Source organism: Aptenodytes patagonicus, chromosome 2 (genome assembly GCF_965638725.1).
Source record: "Aptenodytes patagonicus chromosome 2, bAptPat1.pri.cur, whole genome shotgun sequence".
Taxonomy (NCBI): domain Eukaryota; kingdom Metazoa; phylum Chordata; class Aves; order Sphenisciformes; family Spheniscidae; genus Aptenodytes; species Aptenodytes patagonicus.
The window spans coordinates 139,596,537-139,609,446 of record NC_134950.1 but is presented as its reverse complement, the minus strand read 5'-3'; the positions used below and the strand labels follow the sequence as shown (position 1 = coordinate 139,609,446).

Sequence of the window (12,910 nt, the reverse complement as noted above, 5' to 3'; positions counted from 1 at the left end):
CTGGTTACTTTTAAAAAATGAAAAATGTTATTAGCCTAGATAAACCAAGAGGCTTGACATAGCTGGATTTTTAAAAAGGTTCAGAGGAAATTCAAAATGATGTATCATTGTTATCATTAAGAAACTTTTGTTGTGGGCGGAGTAAATCTTTATTAAAAATGGGCTTTAAACTTTTCTCCAATATCAAGCACTTGTGACCCAGCATTCATATCTGAAGGTCAGTGTCCTGAAGTCTGACTCTTCCGCGTCCTTGATCTTTAGTTTGGGTTTTTTGGGGCACCTGCTTTTCCTGTAGAACTGTAGTAACTTCAATAGACTCCAGATCTGATGCAGTTGCCTGCCTTCAGGGATCAGCAGTACCAAGATACCAATCAGTACCCAGAAAAACAGGGGATTGGAAGGAAAATGGAAAGGCAGCTGCTGAAGTGAAGTCCCGTGGTGCTGTAGATTAACACCAGCAGATTTTCATATTTTATTCAATGGTCTAGATAAAGCTGTAATAAGTCAGATCATTAAATTTGCAGATGATACTAAAATAAGGGGAGTATTTAAGACTCAGAGGAATGTAAGAATAATCCTAACATTACAAAATGGGCTCAGAGGTGAGATAGGAAATTAAATGAGTATTCATTTAATGTAATGAAAAGTGACACACTTCAGTAAAAATAATGCCCAGGACACATACTGAGACACTTACAACTTAAATTATACTAAGCTAATTAATATGCAAAGAGAGAGAGAGTTACAAGTTATACTTGCATTGCCATTCACATTTTTAAATGATAATAAGAAGACATGGCCCCGTCCTAAAGAGGTTACAGATTAGCACAGACAAAATAACATACCATCATTTAACACAGTAAGACTAGGTGTTTGCCAGCACTCCAGAAAGGAGAGCTACAGCCCTCTGGACCAGTCAGTCGTTAACAAGACTCGAAAGAATGATTGTGGCCACCACCACCATCTGTGACTTTCTACTATTTTCTTCTCTACGAATTTATGCCTGATTAGAGGCTACTTCAAAATTACACAGAAAATTTTTGAGAACATAAGTCCTCAGGTATGAAAAAAGCAATGTTATATTATCAACTATCTGAATAATACTCAACAAAATTAAATGCCCATTTCTAAAAGGAAGCAACACCACCACCACCACCACCCCCCCAGTAAACAAACAAAAAACCCCCAACCTCTAAAAGCAGGCCTCCAACTCTATCTCAAGGTTGCATAAGGAAAAAGGTCTGAGAATAAAGCAAGGAGCAAGCCAGTAAGATGCAAAGGAAAGGGGAATAAAATGAAACAACAACAACAATATCAAGAACAAAACAAACCTTCAAGCAAGCTAAAGGCAAAGGTCCTTAGCTCTAGTTCACAAAAAAAAAAAAAGCCAACCCAAAAAACATAATTAGAGACACCAAAATAATTTTGCTCATATAGCAAGAAGACTATAAAAGCCAAAGATGTTCTCTATTAATACTACTGTAATAGCATGTCATAACACCTACCTCCAAATTAGAACACCTCTTTTCATTATACCAGTGAAAATTCTGAGGAAGACTGAAAAAAAACCCCTCACAATTTACCCTTGAACCAATGCAATCGTTTACATTGAAGGCAGCAGGTTCCCTGGGTGTTCTTGGTTTAGTCAAATTTCTTCACCCAGCCTATTAACAGCCCCAATTAACTACAAGTGCCCAGCTGCAAAGCCTTAGTTAGACCTACTGTTTGTTACAATTCAAAGAACAAAATTTCAAGGAAAAACAACAGCAGTGTTAACACAGAGAAACTGTCAAGGTCATATGACTCATTTATCTAGGAGCTTAGCAACAAAGGAGAGCTGTAAAATACTGTAATAGCAATAAGCCAATGTATTAGCACAGCATCAGGCAACATCTTGAAGGAGATCAAAGTAGTAAATAAAATGAAATGCAGTGACAAGAATGAGAATAGGGCGTTCAGTTTCTTAACAGTATGAAATAGTGAATGAATTGCAAAGGACCTGCACATCTTTGAGCAATATAAACAGAGAGGAGGGAAAGAAAATGCTAAGCTTTACCTCAGTTAATAAGAATTAAAATAAATTTCTATACCTTCTTTAATGAAACATTTTTATTTGTGTCTTTCCTAAACAAATGACAAGAACTCTGATGTTTATAAATAATGTTATCCTAAAATATTTAAACAAAAAGTAGAACAGTTACAGGATATAATGAAGTACTATTTAAGATTCCCAGAAAACCAAATAATTCATCTAGCCTACACTACAGAAAAAAAAAAAAAAAGAAAAACAGTGACTCATTCTGGTAAGCAAGCCCTCTGATTTCAGTTTAGAAAACACAGTTTGATATGTTTGTGAAAAGAATGCATTACAGTAAGTGTATCAATATCAATCAAGTCAGAGGATATATATGTATAAAGTACACTGTGTCTGGAAGCATTACACCACACAAATAAAGCCCACAGTCTGTGATGTAAGTTGAATAGAATCTGTTACAATATCATAAATTCTGAGTAGTCAAGATAACGCCTCATTTAAATATAAACTTACCAGAGAATAAACCCGTTGTGAATGAAGAGCATGCTAGGTGTCAGAATGACAGAATCACTTGCACTCAGTCAATACAAGTGTATCATCCTTGAGTAGTATCTCATTGCTGCAAGCGCCAAATTACATCTGCAAAAGATTTTACCTTATCACATTTGCTGTTAAATATCAAGGTCTAAGCTTTTATATGAATGTATACAAGCGACAACATTAAAAAGTCTAATTTAGCAATACTATTTCCTATCTAAATCTGCGTAATTCCTCAGATACAAAAATAAATACATGCAAATGGTTACCTCTTAATAGCAACTACTATAGAAGTTGGAAGAGACCCAAAATCTGAAATCTTAATTTCCCACTACTTTTATCTTTAGTGTCCCCACTAGTGCTCCCCGCACCCACCCACCCACCCACACAATTGGACTGAAAGTTCACTGTTGTCTCTGTTTGGTTTGCTTCCAATATGAAATAAGTCCTTCAAGGTTTCTGCACTTAATGACACCCAATCTGAGTGAGTTTTTACTCAGTTGAATAATTCTGCATTTCTGTTTGCAAGAGATGGTAAGAAAGGAAGTACCTAGTTCATTTCTTTCTCTCACATTATATTGTAAAAATGCACATTACTCTGTTTAAGACAGGAAGGACAAGGAACTCTGATACTACAGGCAACCAGTCATATTAGCAAGCAATTCCAAAATATCTACTTTCAAATTTTTATTCTAAATTTAATGATGATTACTTTATCCACTGTATTTTAAGGCTTCTTTGCCAATTAGTTTACCAACTCCTCTTTTTTGATGTTTACTCCCTGAGGACTTAAAGGTTATATGCAAACTGCCCTTTTATTCCCCCAGGTTCTGGTGTGCATCCTAGTTGTGTTCTGACTACCTGCTGGCACGTGGCAAGGCTTTCCACTCTTCTTTCATCCCTATGGTGCAGACAGCTGGTTACATTGGTCTGAAAGCATTTGTTGTGTCCTCAGTCTGAACAAGAGGAATTCCCTGTTAATGCCAGCTACCATGCAACCTACAGGCAGCCTCGGAAAAGCAATCATACTGTCTCGTAGCTTCTGTTTTATTTCTTTGAAAGATGAGTCCTTTTGCAGTCTCTAAATAGCCTTGTTGCCTTCTTCCGTGTATAGGTGACTGGAAATGTATGTAACATTGTGGTATTACGGACAGGATCTCATCAGCATCTTGTAAAAATAGCATTAGGGCTTTTCTATCTTAACAAGGAATTTCTCACTGAGTACCTCCTCCTTTCTTAACCACAGCCCTTTAGAGACCCCTGGAACTGACTAATAAACCCAGCTCTTCCTTCTTGGTCACTTGTGTTTTGAGTTAAGAGCGGGCTTTTGTCATTAGCCCTTCAGTGACTGACATTGCCATTCATATTACTAAAGTTTGGGAAATCTCTGTTATTCTATTCCTTAAGATTATACTATATCCAGATCTGTTTGTCCTGACGTATTTCAGCTTTATCAGCTAACTTTCATTTCTGCACTCAAACATTCTGTGCCAAAGCAGTTAGAGAAAAGTTAAATAATAATAACCCCAAGACTGAGTCTTAAGGAGTTCTAGTATTAACTCCCAGGGTTTTTTTGTCAGCTCCCCCTAAGAAAATTAGAACAGGAGACCAAAATTTCCCTTCTACCTAGATGCTTAGGGAAAGTACATGATTTTTGTGTTGAATAGCCCATCATAGATTTTTTTCTTATTCCATAAATCCATCTAGGTATTTTTGAACTCCATAAACACTTTTTATATTTATAACATTCTATAGCTGTAAACTTCACAGCTTAATTATGTGGCAGGTGAAATAGTATTCCATTGTCTTTTGAACCTAACGGCCTATAACTTCATTTGATGTTATCTAGATTTTCCAATATTAAAGGAAGTTAATAAGCATCCCCTACTGATGCCCTTTCTACTTGTGATTTTATAGACCACAATCATATTTCCTTTCAGCAGGCTTTTCTTGAGGCTGAAAAGACCTAGTCATCCATTTTGTCTGTTTCCTTTGCCTTACAAATTCCTGCATTTATCATAATCTCGTCCAGCTTTGCTAATAATTTCCTATGCAGCATCATATAAAATTAGTTGTTAAAGTATTGATAGATGATGTATTATACTGTTCTTGTCTAAAAATCAGTTACCCCATGTAGAAAAGGCAGCAATTTAGTCTGGCATGACCTTGCTTTGGTTAACCCATGCTGCATTTTATTCTGTTTCCTATTTACCTGCACATTTTTAATTTTTCTTTCTTTTATTTTTTAAACACTTTTGAATTCTATTGGGGTCAGACTAATGAGCATCAAATTATTTCAATAATTTTCTGCTTTTATCTAATAGAAGTGTAGTATCTGTTGTTCTCCAGTGATGAAAGCATCCTTATTCCTTCATTATTTTGGAACAATGAATAATGGGTGCCCAAAGTTGAACTCATTAAGCTTACTTAGCTTTGTTTCCAATAGTTATTTCCTTTTTTATATATTCAAACTCATGAACTGTCCTCATTTTGCTTTCATGTTCTATATCTTCCTCTTAATTTAAAACTGAAACAAGGCATTCATTTTGATTTGTAGACATACTTTTTGAATTTATTTTTCCATTCCTTTTACAACTTCTGAGCTCAACATTTTGCAGCTCTCAATTGATCCTTACCAGTGTCTGACTTCCTAGATAAAATTTTCTTTGCTGATGAGTTCTTTTTTCCATTCCTTTTAGATTTACTCCTGGTATATTTTTAACACGACTATTCATCTAGTTAGGCTTAGAAATTCTTCTACATATTTATGTTCCTCCTGCAGTCTACAAATAATTCTTTCATCTTTGCAGCTCCGGTTGTATGACTTGTTTAGGTGTCATTGGGAGGGATCATTCCTTCAATGCAGTGCCTTTCTACTACCTTGCGTCAACATGCATCTGGTGATGTGCCCAAACCAACATGCTATCCCCGTATCCTGAATGCTGGGGAAAGTGATGTAGCAGGCATTCAGGCGGCTCTGCACAGAGTTGCGGTCTGTCACAGCTGGATTTTAATAAGACAGGACAGGCTCAGGCAGGATGTCTCTGTCCTGTGCTCTCAGGACACAATGTTCCAAGAAGATTATTAGCACAGCATCGTGCAAATACAGGCTGGAGCCTTTCTGAGCTTAATGCACCCAATTGTATAATAGAAGAGCAGTACAGAGAGGCTTAAAAACCTTTTCAGAGTCTGCTTGAGGATGGTCAGGCATATTAGAAGTTCCCGGACATTCCAGAACCAGGAACCTATATAAAAGACCTTTCTGGTGTCCCTACCCTCTGTTTCTTGTGATCTTATTTGCTAAGTACCCAGCACAGATTTTAGTGAGTTTTACTCATTTCGATTAAATAAATCTCTCCTTTAATAGCTATCTTCAAGCCTAGGGAAAGAAGCTTTCATTTGCTGCTTCTAGTATTCTCTCCTTATATTCATTTGAGCAATCAATGATCTTGAAAGCACAGTTAGATGGAGAAAAGTGACTCTACAGTGTTTGCTCACTTGAACTGATGCCACTGAAACTGCTTATACAAGCCAAATGGATACAGTACCAAACCAGGATTATTCTTATGTAGCAATATTTGCGCAGAAAAGTCACAATACACCAACTAAACTACTTGATCCTTTCCTATTTTATCCTTTTACAGACACTCTTAAAGCACCAAATAATATGACAGAATTCCTATTAAATAAATGAAAGGTGAGATTAATTTGGATATATTTTCATTATAAAAAGTGTCTTTACAACATCATTAACATTTTATTTCTCCCTCAGGCTCTGTAAATGCTGAGTAAGAACGGAGAACATAATGCTGGCTGTAAAAATTGAACATTTCTCACCCAGCAGCAGGATAAATGGATATATTATTTATACGAGAACAATAACTGAAGACATTATCAATTGTTTTATATGGTATATGAAGGGGTTTATGCATAGAGATTTGCAAAACATGCAGTTCAGAAAATAGTCAAGTTATTCGAGGCTTTATCAAGTTCTTTTGCACTCAGATTGTTTGAGTCAATTATGTTTGCTATTCTAAGATCATACTTCACCTCTTCATTTCATAGTAAGATCCCTGTCTGACCAGCTCCCTGACTGAGTTGTGGTTTTATTACCATACTGGAATCAATAGGGTATAAGCCATGTTGCTACTGGTGAAGGTATACCAGAATTAATAAACAGATCTTAAGTTATGTGAAACAATACCAAGAAGTAAAATGTAATTAAAACCTACAGGCCCCAAAGTCACAACCTTTAGCAAATAAACATGAAACTTTCATATGAGGATATCCATCATGGGCCAGATGTTATGAAGAGACATGGGCTGAGGAAAATAAGGCACGTTTCTCTGGTGTGCATGAAGGGACTCTGGGAGTCCTCAGGAGAACGAGGAACAGAAGGGAAAGGGGCTGTCCTGGGGACTGTGCTTGTCACAGCACGCTCTCCTTGCGCATTTCAGATCTAATTTCTCCTGGAGATTTTGTGAGGTAGCGTTACTCAGTAATGCCTACTGCTGACACCAGGGACTGAATGCTAAGTCTTCTCATAGTACATACACATTTAAAAAAATGTAAATACATTGGCTAATTTATTGTAATGTAAATCCATTGGCCACACTTATTCATTGTGTATGTCTTACATCTCTGGACAAGACTAGGACCCTTGTCATAAGCTCTAAACAGACACAAGCCGTATTCACAATATAATCCAGAGGTGTGAAGATGGCTTGCTTAGAAAAGCCAGAGCTAATTTCATTCTAGATAATCCGGATGGCTGTGTCCTTTTGACAGCACAGGCTTCAGTTGCTTGAGGAAGGCTTGCCAAGTCTTTGCTGACTGGCTAACTGCTACTGTACCCACTCTGTTAGATTTGGTCTTGTCATACTTGTTGAAATCTTGCATATATCTAGAGGGGATTCAATCAAATCCTGTATTTGTTTCACTTTGAGGTTGCAGCTTTAGTTGATGGGTTTTTTCTAAACAAACTTCAGACATCTGGGTAGGTTTCTAAGATCACCCATCATCAAAAGAGAGAAAGGCACATTTTTTTCTTGAATCTGATTTGAACTCTTGCCACATTTTTCTTTTTCACATCGGTATTTTCATTCTTGTATATGTTTTGATGACAGCTATGTATCTGCTTTTGTTTTAACTGAAATTTTTAGTTGTCAAACAATTTTTCTTTTACTAATATACATTTGGATTTTTTTTCAAAAGATTATTCTTCAAAGCTCCAATAGATGTCAGTATCAAAATATAAAAGAGAGCTGGTTGTATAATGCAGTCAAAGAGAAAGGCAGCAGGGAAGCCTTACTCACTGGACTGCTTCAAATCCCAGCATGACAGCACAATTCATTAAGCTAGACATTGAAGTGAGCAGCTGCCAGCCAAACAGTGCACATCTTTTCATTCTTTAAGCCCTTACTATTAGATCAAAAATATCTAATAGTTTCACTGAATATGAAAGTAAGGCTGAACCTACTGAGTGTCTGGGCTAATAAGCACTCTCCTGTTAGCTTTTTGCTCTCTCCTGATTAAACTACAAAAAATGGCCTATCTTTTCTTTAGCCCACTTTGCACGTTACTGTGCTGTGTTTTACAAATGCTCGTTTTTCCTGTTGTTTTGGATCGCATCTGGAGTAAGTCTGCTATGAAGCTTTACTATTGTTTTTGGAATGGCCTGTCAAAACATGACAGAGCTGCTTGAAATGGATAAGTAAAGCTTATGAGTAAAATAATTTCAGAGCTATTTGCCCATGCTACAGAAATCTTTCAGCTTTTGTACTGACCAAGCAGATACTTTGTTCTTTTTGTCCAACCCCTAAATCTTTGGAAAAAAGCATATTTTCTGCATGAATATTGGAATATTTCATTGTTCTGAATCTCTTTTTTATACTGCTTGGAATAGAGTAGCAAAACCCTACGTAGCTACTGTGTCAGCTCTACTACATGATGTTGAGATGACTCTACCAGCTCTACTGCCTTGGAAAACAAGCTACTTTTTAAAAATAAAAAGCAGTCTGTAGCCCCTAATTTTTGGGAACACACCTGGGAATGGGAGGCTTTCTACCTTTAGAAAACCTAGTGACTCTTTCTATAAATCTCTGTAAGCCCATATGTTGGATGTCATTTTGATCAAGTAGAGCATTTTCACTGGTGCAAGTTTTGCAAAAACTGCGTCGGGATCCATCCCCAAACTAAATTGTACCACAAGATGTCAGTATCCAATGCAAACAGGACAGTTCATGGGCCCCTATGATCTGCTTATGAACCTTGTTCCAGTTTGGAGTTATTTTGAGTAACAAATATGTCCAAAAGCTCGCTAGTCTATTTACAAGCAACTAGCTGAAGGACCAAAGAGACAAGAGTAGTTGAATAACTTGTTGTAAATGACCTGTAGAGCCTAGAGCCCTATTGCTCATGCAGGAAGTCTTCTCGCTCTGTCTAGAATCCTGGACCCGTGCATTAATTCGAAGACACAGACACTTGGATTGTTCTGCTAATGACAAGTCTGTGGCTCCCAGTCTAGAAAACCTTTGTATTTTAATGCAAATGTCTTTGTAAAAAATTTCTGCCCTAAGCTACAGAACTTACAATATGCTACTGCACTTACCTTTTAAACCATTTCTTACAGGGAATTTGGCTGAGCCACAGTTTAATGAGCTTAGGATGTGAGGAAATTCAATGAGACAAAAAGAAAAAACAACCAAACACAAAGGTCAGCACAGCTACCCAATTTATGTCAGCCAAGGATCAGGCTTTTCTTAGTAAAACACTGTAGGAATAGAACCAAATTGTTGCTTCTGTCTCATCTGCCTAAAAATATTTTTTTTTCAAGACCAGCTTTGCTTTGGGATGATGGGAATTTCTGAAAGGTATAAACATCAGTGCATGCTGGAGACCACTAAGTATGAGCGCACACGACAGGTCGCAGGGTTTCTTCCCACCAGAAATGGCAGCACCTGAGCACATATAATCTAGAATTAGCTCTTAGAGAACACAGCAAGGGGCTTTTTAATTTGCTTTTTACCTGCTGTTTCTTGTTAAAGGAGGGGTTACTCTTTCATCTCTCACTAATCTTCTCTGATGTGCTAGTGACAGCAGGAACCTTATCTGTGAGACTCTCTTAATCTTGGAATCAGCTCATTAGAGAAAAGTTGACCCCAAGCCCCCACACATGGTGTCTAAGCAGTTTACTTGGGTGACCACCTCCAGAGACTTTGTAAAATGGGCAGCCAGAAAGCAGATTGAAACTGCACAGCATCACTCTTCTTGACTCTTAAAAAATTCTTGCATGGGTAATCCATACACAGGAGATGATGCTAGGGTCCTCAGCCTAGCTGGCTTTCCCCATTTGTGTAGTTTCCCTGTAGAAGGTGTAAGAAAGGCACTGAGACCTTTCAAAGAATCCAGTGAGAAAAAGTCAAAAGCAGCAGCCTCCAATAGCAATTGCCATAACACAGCAAAATCATTAATGGGATTTTATTAATCAGATTTTCTCAAACATCTAAAGCACAGGATTTTACCTAGCCTATAATTCCATACTTGCTATAGGGATAAAGAAAATAAAATGTGAAGTAAGCAATGACCACAGCTATGAAAAGCTGAAAAGGAAAATGTTGGTAGGACTTCCAATGCATAGTTGAAAAAATTAACATATTTTCTCCGGACAAGCAAATAAGATGCAGAAACCGTGAAAGAAAAATATATTTCTACATAATTTTAGCTCACTTCTCCCTAATCAGAAGCTGTTCCCCAGAGGAACCAAATGTAAGAACAAAGCCATGTAGTGCTATTATTTTGCACCTTTTTAACCTTAGCATCTGCTGCATATGTAGTCAGCAAAAACATGGAGGTTATGACTGCAGTTACCCAGAAATACTACAGAGTGGTTGAGAAATATGACTATGCCTTCTGGAAAAAACAAAAGTATATCTGCGTAGCCTACTCTGTGAGAATTCAGACATACATCTCCACATCTTAGAAACCAAATGCGTATCTTCTAACCAGACAAGCTCAAGGACTCAGGCACTATTAATTCTGTTGCTCTGAGATCTCCTTAACAGGAAAATGGGCCTTACAGTTGCGTATTTTCCACAGAATATATTTAGACTACATAACTACATTTTCCATAAGTTCCAGAAAATCTTCCAGAAAAAACAAAAACATCCCAGTGCACATTTTTGGCAAATTTGACTGAGCTCAGATTGTGCAACTGAACTTGAAATGTTGAGTTACTTTTACTAATATTAAGAATACAGTGATCAATATTTTCTAACTCTTATTAACAGTAATATTGGTCGTTACTGCTGTTTCCCATTAAAATCTGACTGCAAGACATCTCTGATAATTTCTTCAACATACTGATAAAAATTAACTTCATAGCTACTGCTCTGTGTTACACTGCCTACAACTATTTTGTGTGTGAAATACTATTTAGAGGAAGTATTATCTGAACATTTGTTCATTCTGAAAATTCGAAAGAAATAATTTTTTTAAAATACTGGACCTCTCTATCCACTAACCAGAAGTGGTTTCTGCTGGTGATTCACAAGCATTGTACACAACTTTGTATACTCATCCTGTTAAATGAGAAAATTACAGTAGGAAATGTACTAAATCATGCACTTTAGTGGATGTATTTATACCAGCTTCAATGGCCAGTGCTACATCTTGCCTATTTTCATTATCTTGCATATAAGTGCAATAGAATCTGACAGGACCATAAAGATGTGTATTGCGAATACATGTAAAATGCTCAAACCCACCAGCATACCATTTCATCCTCTTGATTAAAGTATTGGTAGAAAAATCCCTGCTATGTATTAGAAGACCCATGTGCTTTGCACTTACCCAAGGCACAGTGTGACAGAGAACTACCTGAACAGGAGAAACCCAAAGAAAGAATAACAATAACAACAACAACCACCCCCCCACACACAAATAGGTCACAGGCACTGTTTGTGGACCATCTTCTCTGTCATATCTGTTCTTATTAACTTCCTATTTTGAATGAGAGGGACTTTGTGCTATTCACTTCTGTGCCTGACAGGCTTGTAACTGCCAACCTCCTGCTGCGTCCCCCTGCCAGAGCATAACCCCACGCTGCCCCAGGGGGGTCTGCTATAACCTGTGCTCCTCTCTCACTCTGCAACTTTTGCTGCCCAAGTCCATCTCTGCTTCCCCACCTGGAAACGCTGGGGAAGGGAGACTGATCACCTCACCTTGCTTAGGCTGCTTGATGTGGTACAACACCCACCTCTGCCAATGCTCAGATGTCTCTCAGCCACACACAGAGATGAGTTATTTTTCATGTAACATCATAAGAGCTGGTTGATTCCTCAGGGAAAATATTACAGGCTTCCATAAAGAGATGCAAAGAGGAAGCCATTAGTAGTGTACAGCCAGTTTCCATGGTCCTATAACACCCAAGACTATGCTAACTAAATTCCAATGCTACCACAGGGCTTTCTTGCAAGGAGAAATCCTGGGGAAAAAAAAACCTGAGCAATAATTCTGCTTCTGTAGCACAAACCATTGTTCATTGTTCTTCACTAATAAGGCCATTTACACACATACTACAGTCCAATTATCAGGCACAATTAACCATAATTAACCATAGGCATGAGACACTCTTAGATTTTCCCATGAATAATTAGGAATATTGCTGGCAAAGAAAAAAATATATTCAAGTATATACCTTATTATTGGCCATGAAGGCATGAATACATTACTCCTCTCTTACAGTTGTATTTCAGGGAAAATAAGTCATATGTAAAATAAACCCAAAGGTGATCTGACCTTCAGTGGCAAACTTTGCTGTCAGAATCTCAGAAACATCCCTTTCATTTCTTCCACCGATCCCTGATCATCAGGCTTTCCTTTGTTAGACATCACAGTGAAATCCAGTTTGTGGTGATGGATAGGAAACTGGGAGTACTTGAGGTTTTCCAAAAATAAGCATGTTGGTACATACCTACACTGCTGCAGTGTATAACACCTTACCCTCCCTCAAAGCTTTTTTTTTTTCACTGTGATTAAAAGAAGAGCAAAAATAAAATCTGTGCTTTCAGAATGATTAGAGCTAATGAGTCAGCCGTGAGTCATGAGTGGAGAGAAGGTAAAAGGCTGTTAGAACTGGAATCACAAATGCTGCTACTTGAAGCAAAGGAGTAATGCCATTATCTTCAAATAACAGGCTCATGACCTCAACGCAGACAGACACTAGCATAAGACATGATCACACTCAGTAAGTAAATTAATAGGCTATTCTTTGATCTAAAAATTGTAGTCCAATTGTCTTACAGTATTTTTTTTTTCTGGCAAACATTTCTATAATTG

The 12,910-nt window shown here is 37.4% G+C and overlaps 1 protein-coding gene across 1 annotated transcript in view; it reads right to left on the bottom strand.

The window, feature by feature from the left end:
• Positions 1 to 2,544: 2,544 nt before the first annotated feature.
• Positions 2,545 to 12,910, bottom strand: part of AGMO (alkylglycerol monooxygenase) — a 208,518-nt gene continuing 198,152 nt past the window's right edge. The window contains exon 14 of the transcript XR_012994728.1: positions 2,545 to 2,674. The gene's annotated coding sequence lies outside the window, so the exon portion shown is untranslated. The remainder of the gene's footprint in view (positions 2,675 to 12,910) is intronic.